Source organism: Arachis ipaensis, chromosome B10 (assembly GCF_059453495.1).
Source record: "Arachis ipaensis isolate K30076 ecotype BB chromosome B10, ASM5945349v1, whole genome shotgun sequence".
NCBI classification, from domain to species: Eukaryota; Viridiplantae; Streptophyta; class Magnoliopsida; order Fabales; family Fabaceae; genus Arachis; species Arachis ipaensis.
The window spans coordinates 108,735,736-108,749,347 of NC_142435.1; the positions used below are offsets into that span (position 1 = coordinate 108,735,736).

Below are 13,612 nucleotides of genomic sequence, written 5' to 3' on the forward strand. Positions count from 1 at the left end.
TCCTCCAAAGGCTTTGTACCAAATAGCTTGGCATTCAGCTTCATGAGAGCTCCTAGGTACCGAACAACTTGCTCTTCCCTAGTGTCTTCATCTTCATCAGAGGATGAGTATTCATCAGAACTTATGCACTGTAGAAGTGCATGCAAAGGAACCTCTATGGTCCCTATATGAGCCTTGGCTTTCTTTAGTTCTTGGATAGGGATGTATTGAGTGGGTATTGAGCACTCAGAGGGTGTGCCTTTACTGGCGTTTAACGCTAGCTCTAACAGCTCTTTGGGCGTCAACACCCATGCTGTATACCCTTACTAGCATTAAATGCCAGTTCCCTTTTTGGGCATTGAACACCCAGCAGGGATGTCTTGGCTGGCTTTCAATGCCAGCTTTCCTGTCTGGTTGGGTGTTGAACGCCCAGTGAGGGGTTCCTCACTGGCGTTCAGCGCCAACTTTGCTGCTTGTTTGGGCGTTGAACGCCCAACCAGTGTTCCCTGGCTGGCGTTCAACGCCAGCTCTACTGCCAGGATGGGCGTTGAACGCCCAGTGAGGGCTTCCTCACTGGCGTTCAGTGCCAGGCTCTCATCCATTTTGGGCGTTGAATGCCGAGTGAGATCTTTCTCACTGGCGTTTAATGCCTTCCCATTCTCTCCAATTTCGGCCTCAACCTCAGTTGTGATGGCCTTACACTCTTCTCTTGGGTTCACTTTAGTGTTACTTGGAAGAGTCTCATGAGGGGTCTCAGGGATCCTCTTGCTCAATTGACCAACTTGTATCACCAAATTTCTGATGGAGGATCTTGTTTCAGTTATGAAACTATAAATGGTCTTAGAGAGGTTTGAGACTAGAATGGCTAAGTCAGAAAGGCTCTGCTTAGGAGTCTCTATGTTCTCTTGAGAAGATGGGAATGGTGGCCTATTGTTGAACCTATTCTGGTTCCTTCCACCTTGATTATTATTGAAGCCTTGCTGAGGCTTCTGTTGATCCTTCCATGAAAGGTTAGGATGATTCCTTTATGAACGATTGTAGGTGTTTCCATAGGGTTCTCCCATGTAATTTACCTCCTCCATGGTGGGTTGATTAGGATCATAAGCTTCTATTTCAGAAGAAGCTCCCTGAGTACTACCAGTTGCAGTTTGCATTCCAGTCAAATGCTGAGAGATCATATTGACCTATTGGGTCAAGATCTTGTTTTGAGACAATATGGCATTCAGAGTATCAACTTCAAAAACTCCTTTCTTCTGAGAGGTTCCATGGTTTACAGGATTTCTCTCAGAAGTATACATGGATTGGTTGTTTGCAGCCATCTCAATGAGTTCTCTTGCTTCTGTAGGTATTTTCTTCAAGTGGAGTGATCCACCTGCAGAGTTGTCCAACGAGATTTTGGACATCTCAGACAGACCATCATAGAACACGCCTATGATAGACCATTCTAAGAGCATGTTATGAGGACATCTCCTGATCAGTTGCTTATATCTTTTCCAAGCTTCATAGAGGGATTCACCTTCTCTTTGTCTGAAGGTTTGAACTTCCACTCTAATTTTGCTCATCCTTTGAGGGGGAAAGAATTTAGCCAGAAAAGTATTAACCAGCTTTTTCCAAGAATCTAGACTCTCTTTTGGTTGAGAATCCAACCATATCTTAGCTCTGTCTCTTACAGCAAAGGGAAAGAGCATAAGTTTGTAGACTTCAAGATTTACTCCATTGGTCTTAACAGTATCACAGATCTGCAAGAATTCTGACAGGAATTGATGTGGATCTTCCAGTAGAAGTCCATAGAATTTGCAATTCTGCTACAGAAGGGAGACTAACTGAGGCTTAAGCTTAAAGTTATTAGCTCCAACGGCAGGTACAGAGATGCTTCTGCCATAAAAGTCAGAGGCAGGCATGGTGAAGTCACTAAGAACCTTTCTTGCCTCTCCTTCAGGTTTGGCCATATCCGCAGATTCTTGTTCAAAATTTTCTGAAAGGTTTATTCCGGAGTTTTGTGCTTTAATTTGTTGTAAGCTCCTCCTTAAAGTCCTTTCATGCTCAAGATCAGGATTAAAGAGAGGTTCTTTATCCCTGTTCCTAGTCATAAACAAGAATAGAAAAGAGAAAGTTTGGAAGCTTCTATGTCAAAGCACAGAGGACTCCAAGTGAGATAGGAAGAAGAGTAGAAGAGAAGAATAGAAGATAGAAGAAGGAGAAGAAGAATAATTCGAACAAATAGAAGTAGAGAGAAGAAGAATTAGAAATAGAAAAGATAAACAAGAATTAAAATGTTTTTGTTTTTGTTTTATTTATTTATTAATTTTGAAAATTAAAGTTAATAAATTAAAAAGAATTGAAAATTAGTTAATAAATTTTGAAAATAGAAGAGAGAGAAGAAGAAGAGAATTTTCAAAAACTAGGAGAGAGAAGTAGTTGGGAAGTTTTGAAAAAGAAGAAAGAAAAAATAAGTAACTAATTAAGAGAGATTTGAAAACAAGATAAGATATAAAATTAGAAAAGATTTGAATTTAAAACTTGAAAGTAGAAAAGATAAGATAAGAAATTAAAAAGATTTGAAAAATATTTAAAAGAAAGATAAGATTTGAAATTTGATTTTGAAAAAAAAAGATTTGATTTTAAAATTTGAATTTTGAAATTTGAAATTTGAATTTTAAATTTTGAAATCAAAATAAGATAAGATAAAAGATTAGAAAAGATTTGATTTTAAAAAGATTTGAATTTTGAAATTTAAAACTAAGATAAGATAAGATAAAAATGAAAATCTGAATTTTTAAATGTAAATTTCAAAAATTCAATTAAAATAAAGATAGAAAAGATATTTTTTTCATTTTTGAATTTAATGAGGAAAGAAAAAAAAGAATAAAAAGACACCAAACTTAAAATTTTTAGATCTAACGACACCTAGTGTGCGAAAATTGAAGGAAAAACACAAAGGGATACCAAACTTAAAAATTTTAAGATCAAAACAAAATGAAAAACAAGAACACTTTGAAGATCAAGAAGAACACCAAGAACAAGACTCATAAAATTCAAAGAACACAAGAACATGCAAAGAACACAAAACTTAAAATTTTTGAAAACCAAAACACAATTTTTCAAAAAATCAAAAGAAAAGATACAAGAAGACACCAAATTTAAAAATTGACACAAGATTTAAATAAAGAAAATAGTTTTGAAAAATGTTTAGAAAGAAAGACTCAAAATTTTCGAAAAACTCAACAAGAACAAAGACAAAAGACTCAAAACAAGAACAAAGATTAAACAAAGAAAAGAAAATTTTTTTTTTGAAAAAGTTTTAATTTTTTTTCGAAAATAAAAAAGAAGAAAATAAAAAGAAAAGCTAACAAAATTAAAGACAATACCTAATCTAAGGAACAAGACAATCTATCAGTTGTCCAAACTCAAACAATCCTCGACAACGGGGCCAAAAACTTGGTGTACGAATCCCCACGCTTTGTACAGCTAAAGCAGCAAGTGCACTGGTCGTCCAAGTAATACCTGAGCGAGTTAGGGTCGATCCCACGAGGATTTTGGTTTGAAGCAAGCTATGGTTATCTTGCAGGTCTTAGTCAGGCGGATAGAAGAGTTGTTGGATTTGTGAGATCTGAACTAGGTTGATATGTTGACAATGATAATCTTAAAACTTAGATGGTTAAAGGCTTGGAGTTGCTTTGTCCTTCTAGATTAACTCTGGCCTTACTGTCTTCTTCAATTGTGAATGATTTCTTCAATGGCAGGCTGTATGTGATGAACGCCTTTCTTGAGAGGTCGTCAATGCTCCTCCAGTTCTGAACACCAGGGTTAGTGCGAATCCAGTCTGATTGAGGGTGAAGCTCCTGCAGTCCATTCTCCTTAATGATCCTACTCAAAACGCCACAAACAAATTTGGATCTTCCGGATTAGAGAATGCTGCACCTTTGGCTTTTAGCCTCTACCATAGAGACCCTAATCTCCCCATACCTCGGCTGAACTGGTGTCTCAAGAAGTCCCCAACGAGGTCGTGGATTAGCCATATGAGAGATGTATAATCAAGATGGCGGTTTGATGCTTTCCAGTCATGTATTCACACGAACCCAAGTAGACACAGGTGGTTGTTAGGCATACTGTCTTAGTATGAAGAACGGAGCTGATTGTCATGGATCATCCCATTCATCATGTTGAACAACGAATATACATCTTAGAATTAAATCAAACACGGATTGAAGAGAAACAGTAATACTTTTATTAATTCATAGAACTCAGCAAGGCTCCCCCCTCAACCTAGAAGGTTTAGAAACTCATAATGATAGAAAATACAATGATGGATTTCAAAATATGGTGGTAGAGATCTCTGATTATGTAAAATATCACTTAAATACTAAATTAATGACTAAGGAGGCTGGCATTGGATGCCCATTTTGGGCCTTCTAATCTGAAGCAAAGTATAAACTATTATACATTGTTGGAAAGCTCTAGAGGTTAGCTTTCCATATCCATTAAGAACGCTCCATTTGGACTTATGTAGCTTAAGAAAAGCTCTTCTGAGTGCAAGGAGGTCAGATCCGGATAGTATCTACAGTGATTTCTCTATCTCTGAATTAGACTTTTGCTCCAGCTCTTCAATTTCAGCCAAAAAATACGTGAAATTGCATAAAAATACACAAACTCAAAGTAGAATACAAAAATGTGAATTCAACACTAAAACCTAAGAACACTTAATGAAAAGTAAACAAAACATGCTAAAAACTATATGAAAATAATGCTAAAAAAGCGTATAAAATATCCGCTCATAAGCTAGACAAGTGGAACGAATTGCTCAAATATTTGATTATGATGAAGGCAATCATCAAAATGGAGAAGTAGATCCAGAAGATTTGGGGAATAATATTAGGAATAGAGATGATAATATGGATCTTGGTGGAGATGTAAATTATGTAGTTCGGCGTGGTCAAAATGCAGATGAAGTGTTAGCTAGGATGTGTGTTAATCACAAGGTGAACGTTATCAGGTGATAACAATAGTTGAAGATATTCATAATAGGGTTGGAATTAATGTGGGATTTATGAATTAATCTTATTTTGTTTTCGCTTTCCCTGTTGTAGTGCAGATGGCAGAAGTGCCTAGGGGTGTTAGAATCCTCAGATAATTACAAAGTTTGTAGGAGAAATGGGCGAATCGACTACTGAGCATGTTGCTCGATATAAGATCGAATTAGGCATTACATATTTATTTGTTGCTTTCTTGATGTTCGTTCCATTTATGTTTAAACAATTTATTCTTTCAAGTAAATCACTTATATTTTTAAGTTTATTTGAATTTGCTTTATTTTGCAATATTGGGTTATTTATAAATAGTTTCGACACCAAATCAGTAAATCATAGGTTGAGCTCACTCCTTAGAGAAATCGTATCTGCTCTCCGAATTGAGATCTTGATACAAGCTTGATCGACTTATTTGTCGAAATTGACAAAAAGAAAGCAAAATAAATTGACATGTCTGGTGGGATCCTGAGTTAAATAAACATGTCGAAACTTGCATGTAATTACACAGTGGCAAGTTAATAATGTTCAATAGGGCTTCTACTTTGACTGATGCGTCAAATAATGATGTTGAAAATACTGGAAAGCATACAATGGGTTCAGAAGTAGAAGCCACTCTCCTACTGAGAATAGCAAATCGATGGGAAAATCCTGTAATAACAAAAGGAATTCCCTCGACTATGGTTACCACGTGGCCCCTATACGGGTTGCCACTGATTTATTCTCCACCTTTTAAGAATCTCAGTGTTGGGGGGGGGGGCATACTGGCATAGGGAATGTTGCCACAATAAGAAATAATCTTTTATCTAATCCTGGACATCGCCTAGGTTACCCTCCAATGGGTATACTAAGTAATTACAACTTTAATATGGTGAATTATAGTGCCTATCAATACTTGATGAATAATCCTTTGTATTTAGAGTCAATATCCATGTCTTTACAACCCTCAATGATGACATCAAATGTTTTTCTGACACAAGGCATGGGGGCAGCCCCTATAAGGCTTCCATTAGGGGTATGAAGAGGTTCTGCATTCCCAGAAATGCCAAGACCAATTCCTGTCGGAACAATGTCTCCAAACACAATTAAATCTTTGGCTGTATTTAAACAACAAAATGATGATATTCATCATGGCCTAGTTAATATGCTTACTCAGAAGATGACTAATGAGCGGATATTTTATACGCTTTTTGACATCACTTTCGTATAGGTTTTAGTGTGTTTTATTTAGTTTTTATTGGTTTTAGTGTTAGATTCACATTTTTGGATTCTACTATGATTTTTTATGTTTTTGGGAAATTTCAGGTATTTTCTGGCTAGAATTGAAGAGCTGGAGCAGAAGTTTGATTCAGAGATAGAGAAAGCACTGCAGATGCTGTCCGGATCTGACCTGCCTGCATTCGGAAGAGATTTTTTGGATCTACAGAAGTCCAAATGGAGCGCTCTCAACGGATATGGAAAGTTGACTTCCATAGCTTTCCAGCAATATATAATAGCCCGTACGTTGCTTTGGATTAGAAGGCCCAAAACTGGCGTCCAGGCGTCTAACTTCATGCTCCCTTCCAGGCGTCCAGCGGCCAAAGAGCAGAGCCCAGCATCCAAAGGCCCAAAGAGGACCTTCTAGCTGGCGTTCCATGCCCAAGAGACCTCATAGCACATGGATCTCATCAAAGCTCAGCCCAAACACTCACCAAATAGGCCCTAGAAGTGAATCTATCTCCACTTGTTAGGGCGGTTGGTAATGTCTCAGGTCGTATCCTCTCACAGTGAATCTATCTCCACTTGCTTCTTTGAGAATCTCTACATGCTCCAAGGAGAGAATTCTATTGATTGTGTACACTTGTGGCAGCTGAGATGGAATTATAGGAAAATGAGGTGGGATTAGTGGCTGGTGGATTGATATCACTTTATCTCCTGGAGAGAAATCCTTTGTAGGGATTGATGAGTGGATAATTTATACACTTTTTGGCATTGTTTTTAGTATGTTTTTTAGTATATTTTAGTTAGTTTTTATTAGTTTTTATTTAAAAATCATATTTCTGGACTTTACTATAAGTTTGTGTGTTTTTCTGTGATTTTAGGTATTTTCTGGCTGAAATTGAGGGACCTGAGCAAAAATATGATTCAGAGGCTGAAAAAGGACTGCAGATGCTGTTAGATTCTGACCTCCCTGCACTCGAGGTGGATTTTCTGGAGCTACAAAAGCCCAATTGGCGCACTCTCAATTGCATTGGAAATTAGACATCCTGGGCTTTCCAGCAATATATAATAGTCCATACTTTGCCCAAGATTTGATGGCCCAAACTGACGTTCCAAGTCAGCTTAAGAATTCTGGCGTCAAAACGCCAGAACTGGCACAAAACCTGGAGTTAAACGCCCAAACTGGCACAAAAGCTGGCATTTAACTCCAAGAAAAGTCTCTACATGTGAAAGCTTCAATGCTCAGCCCAAGCACACACCAAGTGGGCCCGGAAGAAGATTTCTGCATTAATTACTTATTTCTGTAAACCCTAGACTACTAGTTCTCTATAAATAGAACCTTTTACTATTGTATTTTGATCTTGGTTCTTCTGGTTCCCTCTCTGGGGCCGAAGCCAATGACCACCATTATCACTTTTGTATTTTCAATGGTGGAGTTTCTACACACCATAGATTAAGGTGTGGAGCTCTGCTGTTCTTCATGAATTAATGCAAAGTACTACTGTTTTTCTATTCAATTCACGCCTACTTCTTCTCTAAGATATTCATTCGCACTCAAGAACATGACGAATGTGATGATTATGTGACACTCATCACCATTCTCACCTATGAACGCGTGCCTGACAACCACTTCCGTTCTACATGCAAACAAGCTTGAATGTGTATCTCTTGGGTTTCTAATCTAAGATTAGAACCTTCGTGGTATAGGCTAGAATTATTGGCGGTCATTCTTGAGATCCAGAAAGTCTAAACCTTGTCTGTGGTATTCCTAGTAGGATCTGGGAAGGGATGACTGTGACGAGCTTCAAACTCACGATTGCTGGGTGTGTGACAGATGCAAAAGGATCAATGGATCCTATTCCAACATGATCGAGAACCGACAGATGATTAGCCGTGCGGTGACAGCATGCATAGAACATTTTCACTGAGAGGACGGGAAGTAGCCATTGACAATGGTGATGCCCAACATAAAGCTTGCCATGGAAAGGAGTATGAATGATTGGATAAAGGCAATAGGAAAGCAGAAGTTTAGGGGGAACAAAGCATCACCTTACGCTTATCTGAAATTCTCACCAATGAATTACATAAGTACCTCTATCTTATTTTATGTTTTATTCATATTTTAATTATCAATCCTCCATAACCATTTGAATCTGCCTGATTGAGTTTTACAAGATGACCATAGCTTGCTTCAAGCCGACAGTCTCCGTGGGATCGACCCTTACTCACGTAAGGTTTATTACTTGGACGACCCAGTGCCATTGCTGGTTAGTTGTGCGGAATTGTGACAAAGTGTGATTCATGTTTGAGAGCTCCAAGTCTTTGGCGCCATTGTTGATGATAACAATTTCGTGCACCAAGTTTTTGGCGCCGTTGCCGGGGATTGTTCGAGTTTGGACAACTGACGGTTCATCTTGTTGCTTAGATTAGGTAATTTTATTTTATTTTTATTTTTGAAAAATTCAAAATTTTTTTTTTTCTATTTTATTCTTCAGAGTTTTTAAGAATGAATTCTAGAGTTTCATGATGATCTATTGAAGTCTGGCTGGCTGTGAAGCCATGTCTAATCTTATTGGACCGAGGTTTCAACTTATCATCACAAGAGCTTGTTGATTTCTATCAATTTTGCTGTTGTTAGCAATGATCTGCCAAAGCTTGGCTGGCCATTGGCCATGTCTAGTGTTTTGGACCGGAGCTTTCATTGAAAGCTTGGCTGGCTAGTAAGCCATGTCTAATTCCTGGACCGGAGTCTTAGACTAGCATTGCAATGATTCCTGGAACTCTTATTAAAAATTTTGAACCCCTTTATTTTCTTTTCCACTCAATTTTCGAAAAATCACAAAAAAAAATTTATAAAACCATAAAAATCAAAAAATATTTTATGTTTCTTGTTTGAGTCTAATATCAATTTTTAAGTTTGGTGTCAATTGCATGTCTTTATTCTTTTTGCATTTTTCGAATATATGCATTATGTTCTTCATTGATCTTCAAGTTGTTCTTGATGATTTCAGTGCTCTGATCTTTAATTTCTCTTATTTTGTGTCTTTTGTTGTTTCTTATATGCATTTTCAAATTGTTATAGTCCTTAGTATACAAACTTCTAAGTTTGGTGTCTTGCATGCATTGTTTATTTGATCTTAGTTGCATTCTTTTTATTATTGTTTCTCATCATTTAAAAATTCAAAAAAATTTTTAAATTGTGTCTTTTTAAGTCAATAACATAGAGAATTGAAGATTCAGAACATTCAGCAGAGGAATTACACAGAAAAAGCTGGGCGTTCAAAACGCCCAGTGAAGAAGGAAAACTGGCGTTTAAACGCCAGCCAGGGTACCTGGCTGACCCTGGCTGGGCGTTAAACGCCCAAAAAGGTAGGATTTTGGGCGTTAAACGCCAAAATGGATGCCATTCTGGGCGTTTAACGCCAGGATGACATAAGAGGGAAGATTTTGTTTTCAAATTTTCATAATTTTTCAAAATCAAATCTTCTTCAAATCATATCTTTTCAATCATATCTTTTCAAAATCAAATTCTTTTCAATTTTTTTATTTATTACTATTTTCGAAAATCCTTGCTACAATTAGTGATTTAATCAAAATTTTCAAGTTGTTACTTGCCTATTAAGAAAAGATCAAAAGTTTTAATTCTAGAATCATATCTTCTAATTTCTTGTTAGTCAAGTAATCAACTTTAATTTTAAAACTTTCTCTTTTTAATTTGATTTTCAATCATATCTTCTCAATCATATCTTTTCAATCACACCTTTTTCAAAATTAAATTTCAATCATATCTTTTTGATTTCTAATTTCAAAATCTTTTTCAAAAATCACTTAATTTCTTTTCCAATCTTAATTTTCGAAAAACCTTTACCAAATTTTAAAAATTTCTTTTAATTATTTCAAAATTTTTTACTTTAATTTCGAAAATTCTTCCCCTCTTCTCACATCCTACTATTTAAGGACTAACACTCCTCCGTTATCAACAATTCGAACTCTATCCCTCTTGATAAGTTTGAATTCTTCTCTTTCTACCTCCTCCTTCTATTTTTCTTTTCCTCTAACACCTCAAGAAATCTCTATACTGTGACATAGAGAATTCCATACTTTCTTCTTCTCTCTTTCATATGAGTAGGAGTAAGGACAAAGACATTCTGGTTGAGGCTGATCCTGAACCCGAAAGGACCTTGAAGAGAAAGCTGAGAGAAGCTAAAGTACAACTCTTTGTAGAGGACCTAACAGAGCTTTTCAAACAAGAAGAAGCCATGGCAGCCGAAAACACTAACAATGCAAGGAAGGTGCTTGGTGACTTTACTGCACCTACTCCTGACTTCTATGGGAGAAGCATCTCTATCCCTGCCATTGGAGCAAACAATTTTGAGCTTAAGCCTCAATTAGTTTCTCTAATGCAACAGAATTGCAAGTTTCATGGACTTCCATTGGAAGATCCTCATCAGTTCTTAGCTGAATTCTTGTAAATCTGTGACACTGTCAAGACTAATGGGGTTGATCCCGAGGTCTACAAGCTTATGCTTTTTTCCTTTGCTGTAAGAAACAGAGCTAGAACATGGTTGGATTCACAACCTAAAGAAAGCCTGAACTCTTGGGAAAAGCTAGTTAATTCCTTCTTGGCAAAGTTCTTTCCACCTCAAAAATTGAGCAAGCTTAGAGTGGAAGTCCAAACCTTTAGACAGAAGGAAGGTGAATCCCTCTATGAAGTATGGGAAAGATACAAGCAATTGATCAGAAGGTGTCCTTCTGACATGCTTTCAGAATGGAGCATCATAGGTATCTTCTATGATGGTCTGTCTGAACTGTCCAAAATATCATTGGACAGCTCTGCTGTTGGATCTCTTCATCTGAAGAAGACGCCTGCAGAAGCTCAGGAACTTATTGAAATGGTTGCAAATAACCAATTCATGTACACCTCTGAAAGGAATCTTGTGAATAATGGGACAAATCAGAAAAAAAGAGTTCTTGAGATTGATACTCTGAATGCCATACTGGCTCAGAACAAAATATTGACTCAACAAGTAAATGTGATTTCTCAGAGTCTGTCTGGATTGTAAGTAGCAACAGGCAGTACCAAAGAAGCTTCATTTAAAGAAGAAGCTTATGATCCTGAGAACCCAGCAATGAAAAAGGTGAATTACATAGGAGATTCCTATGGAAACACTTACAATCCTTCATGAAAAAATCATCCAAATCTCTCATAGAAGGACTAATAGAGGCCTTAACAAGGCTTCAATAACAATAATGGTGGAAGAAACAGGTTTAGAAATAGCAAGTCTTTTCCATCATCTTCTCAGTAACAGATAGAGAATTCTAAGCAGAGCCACTCTGACTTAGCAACTGTAGTCTCTGATCTAATTAAAACCACTCAAAGTTTCATAACTAAAACAAGGTCCTCCATCAGAAATTTGGAGGCACAAGTAGGTCAGCTGAGTAAGAAAGTTACTGAACTCCCTCCTAGTACTCTTGCAAGCAATACAGAAGAGAATCCAAAAAGAGAGTGCAAGGCCATCAACATGACCCACACGACCGAACTTGGAGAGGAGGAAGAGGCAGTGATCTCCACTGAGGAAGACCTCATTAGATGTCCACTGGCCTCCAAGGAGTTCCCTCATGAGGAACCATGAGAATCTGAGGCTCACACAGAGACCATAGAGATTCCATTGAATTTACTCCTGCCATTCATGAGCTCTGATGAGTACTCTTCCTCTGAAGAGGATGAAGATGTTACTAAAGAGCAAGTTGCTAAGTACCTTGGAGCAATCATGAAGCTAAACGCCAAGTTATTTGATAATGAGACTTGGGAGAATGAACCTCCATTGCTCACTAAAGAACTGGATGACTTGACTAGGTAGAAATTACCTCTGAAGAGACAAGATCCTGGGAAGTTCTCAATACCTTGTACCATAGGCACCATGACCTTTGAGAAGGCTCTGTGTGACCTAGGGTCAAGTATAAACCTCATGCCTCTCTCTATAATGGAGAAGCTAGGGATTATTGAGGTACAAGCTGCAAGAATCTCATTAGAGATGGAAGACAATTCAAAGAAACAGGCTTATGGACTTGTAGAGGATGTCTTGGTAAAGGTTGAAGACCACTACATCCCTGCTGATTTCATAATCATAGACACTGGGAAGTGTATGGATGAATCCATCATCCTTGGTAGACCCGTCCTAGCCACAGCAAAAGCTGTGATTGATGTAGACAGAGGAGAATTAGTCCTTTAAGTGAATGAGGACTCCCTTGTGTTTAAAGCTCAAAGATCTCCCTCTGTAACCATGGAGAGGAAGCATGAAAAGCTTCTCTCAATACAGAGTCAAACAAAATCCCCACATTCAAAGTCTAAGTTTGGTGTTGGGAGGTCACAACCAAACTCTAAGTTTGGTGTTGAGAGGCCATCATCATGCTCTGAGTATCTGTGAGGCTCCATGAGAGCCCATTGTCAAGCTACTGACATTAAAGAAGCGCTTGTTGGGAGGCAACCCAATTTTATTTATTCTCTATTGTTATTTTATGTTTTCTATAGGTTGATGATCATGTGAAGTCACAAAAACAATTGAAAAAGCAAAAACCGAAGGAAAAACAGTATTAAAAATAGAACACCCTGGAGGAGAAACTTACTGGCGTTTAAACGCTAGCAAGGGTAGCAGAATGGGCGTTAAATGCCCAGTCTGGTACCATTCTGGGTGTTTAACGCCAGAAATGGGCACCAGACTGGCGTTTAACGCTAGGAATGGGCAAGAAGCTGGCGTTAAATGCCAGAAATGGGCAGCAGCCTGGCGTTTAACACCAGGATTGGCAGAAAGGGGCATTTTTACATGCCACTTGGTGCAGGGATGAGATATCCTTGACACCTCAGGATCTGTGGATCCCACAGGATCCCCACCTACCCCACCTCTCTCTCTCTTCTTCACCCATTCACCAATTACCTCAATACCTCTTCCCCAAAAACCCCTCACCTATCAAATCCCACCATTCTCTTCACCACTCACATCCATCCTTCATAAAACCCCACCTACCTCACCATTCAAATTCAAACCACTTTCCCACCCAAACCTACCCATAATGGCCAAACTATACCCCCTTCTCCACTCTTATATAAACCCATCTTCACTCCTTCATTTTCACACAACATACACACTACTTCTCCCCCTTGGCCGAAACACTAGGCCCCCTCCATCTCCTCTATTTATTCTTCTTCTACTCTCTTCTTTCTTCTTTTGCTCGAGGACGAGCAAACCTTCTAAGTTTGGTGTGGTAAAAGTGTTGCTTTTTGTTTTTCCATAACCATTTATGGCACCTAAGGCCGGAGAAACCTCTAGAAAGAGGAAAGGGAAGGCAAAAGCTTCCACCTCCGAGGCATGGGAGATGGAGAGATTCATCTCAAGGATGCACCAAGACCA

General features: G+C 38.0%; 1 non-coding gene across 1 annotated transcript; it reads right to left on the reverse strand.

Moving 5' to 3' along the window:
* Window positions 1-10,858: 10,858 nt before the first annotated feature.
* Window positions 10,859-10,966, reverse strand: LOC148581257 (small nucleolar RNA R71). Its single transcript, XR_015896122.1, has one exon. It is a non-coding gene; the product is annotated as a small nucleolar RNA R71 (small nucleolar RNA).
* Window positions 10,967-13,612: the final 2,646 nt, after the last annotated feature.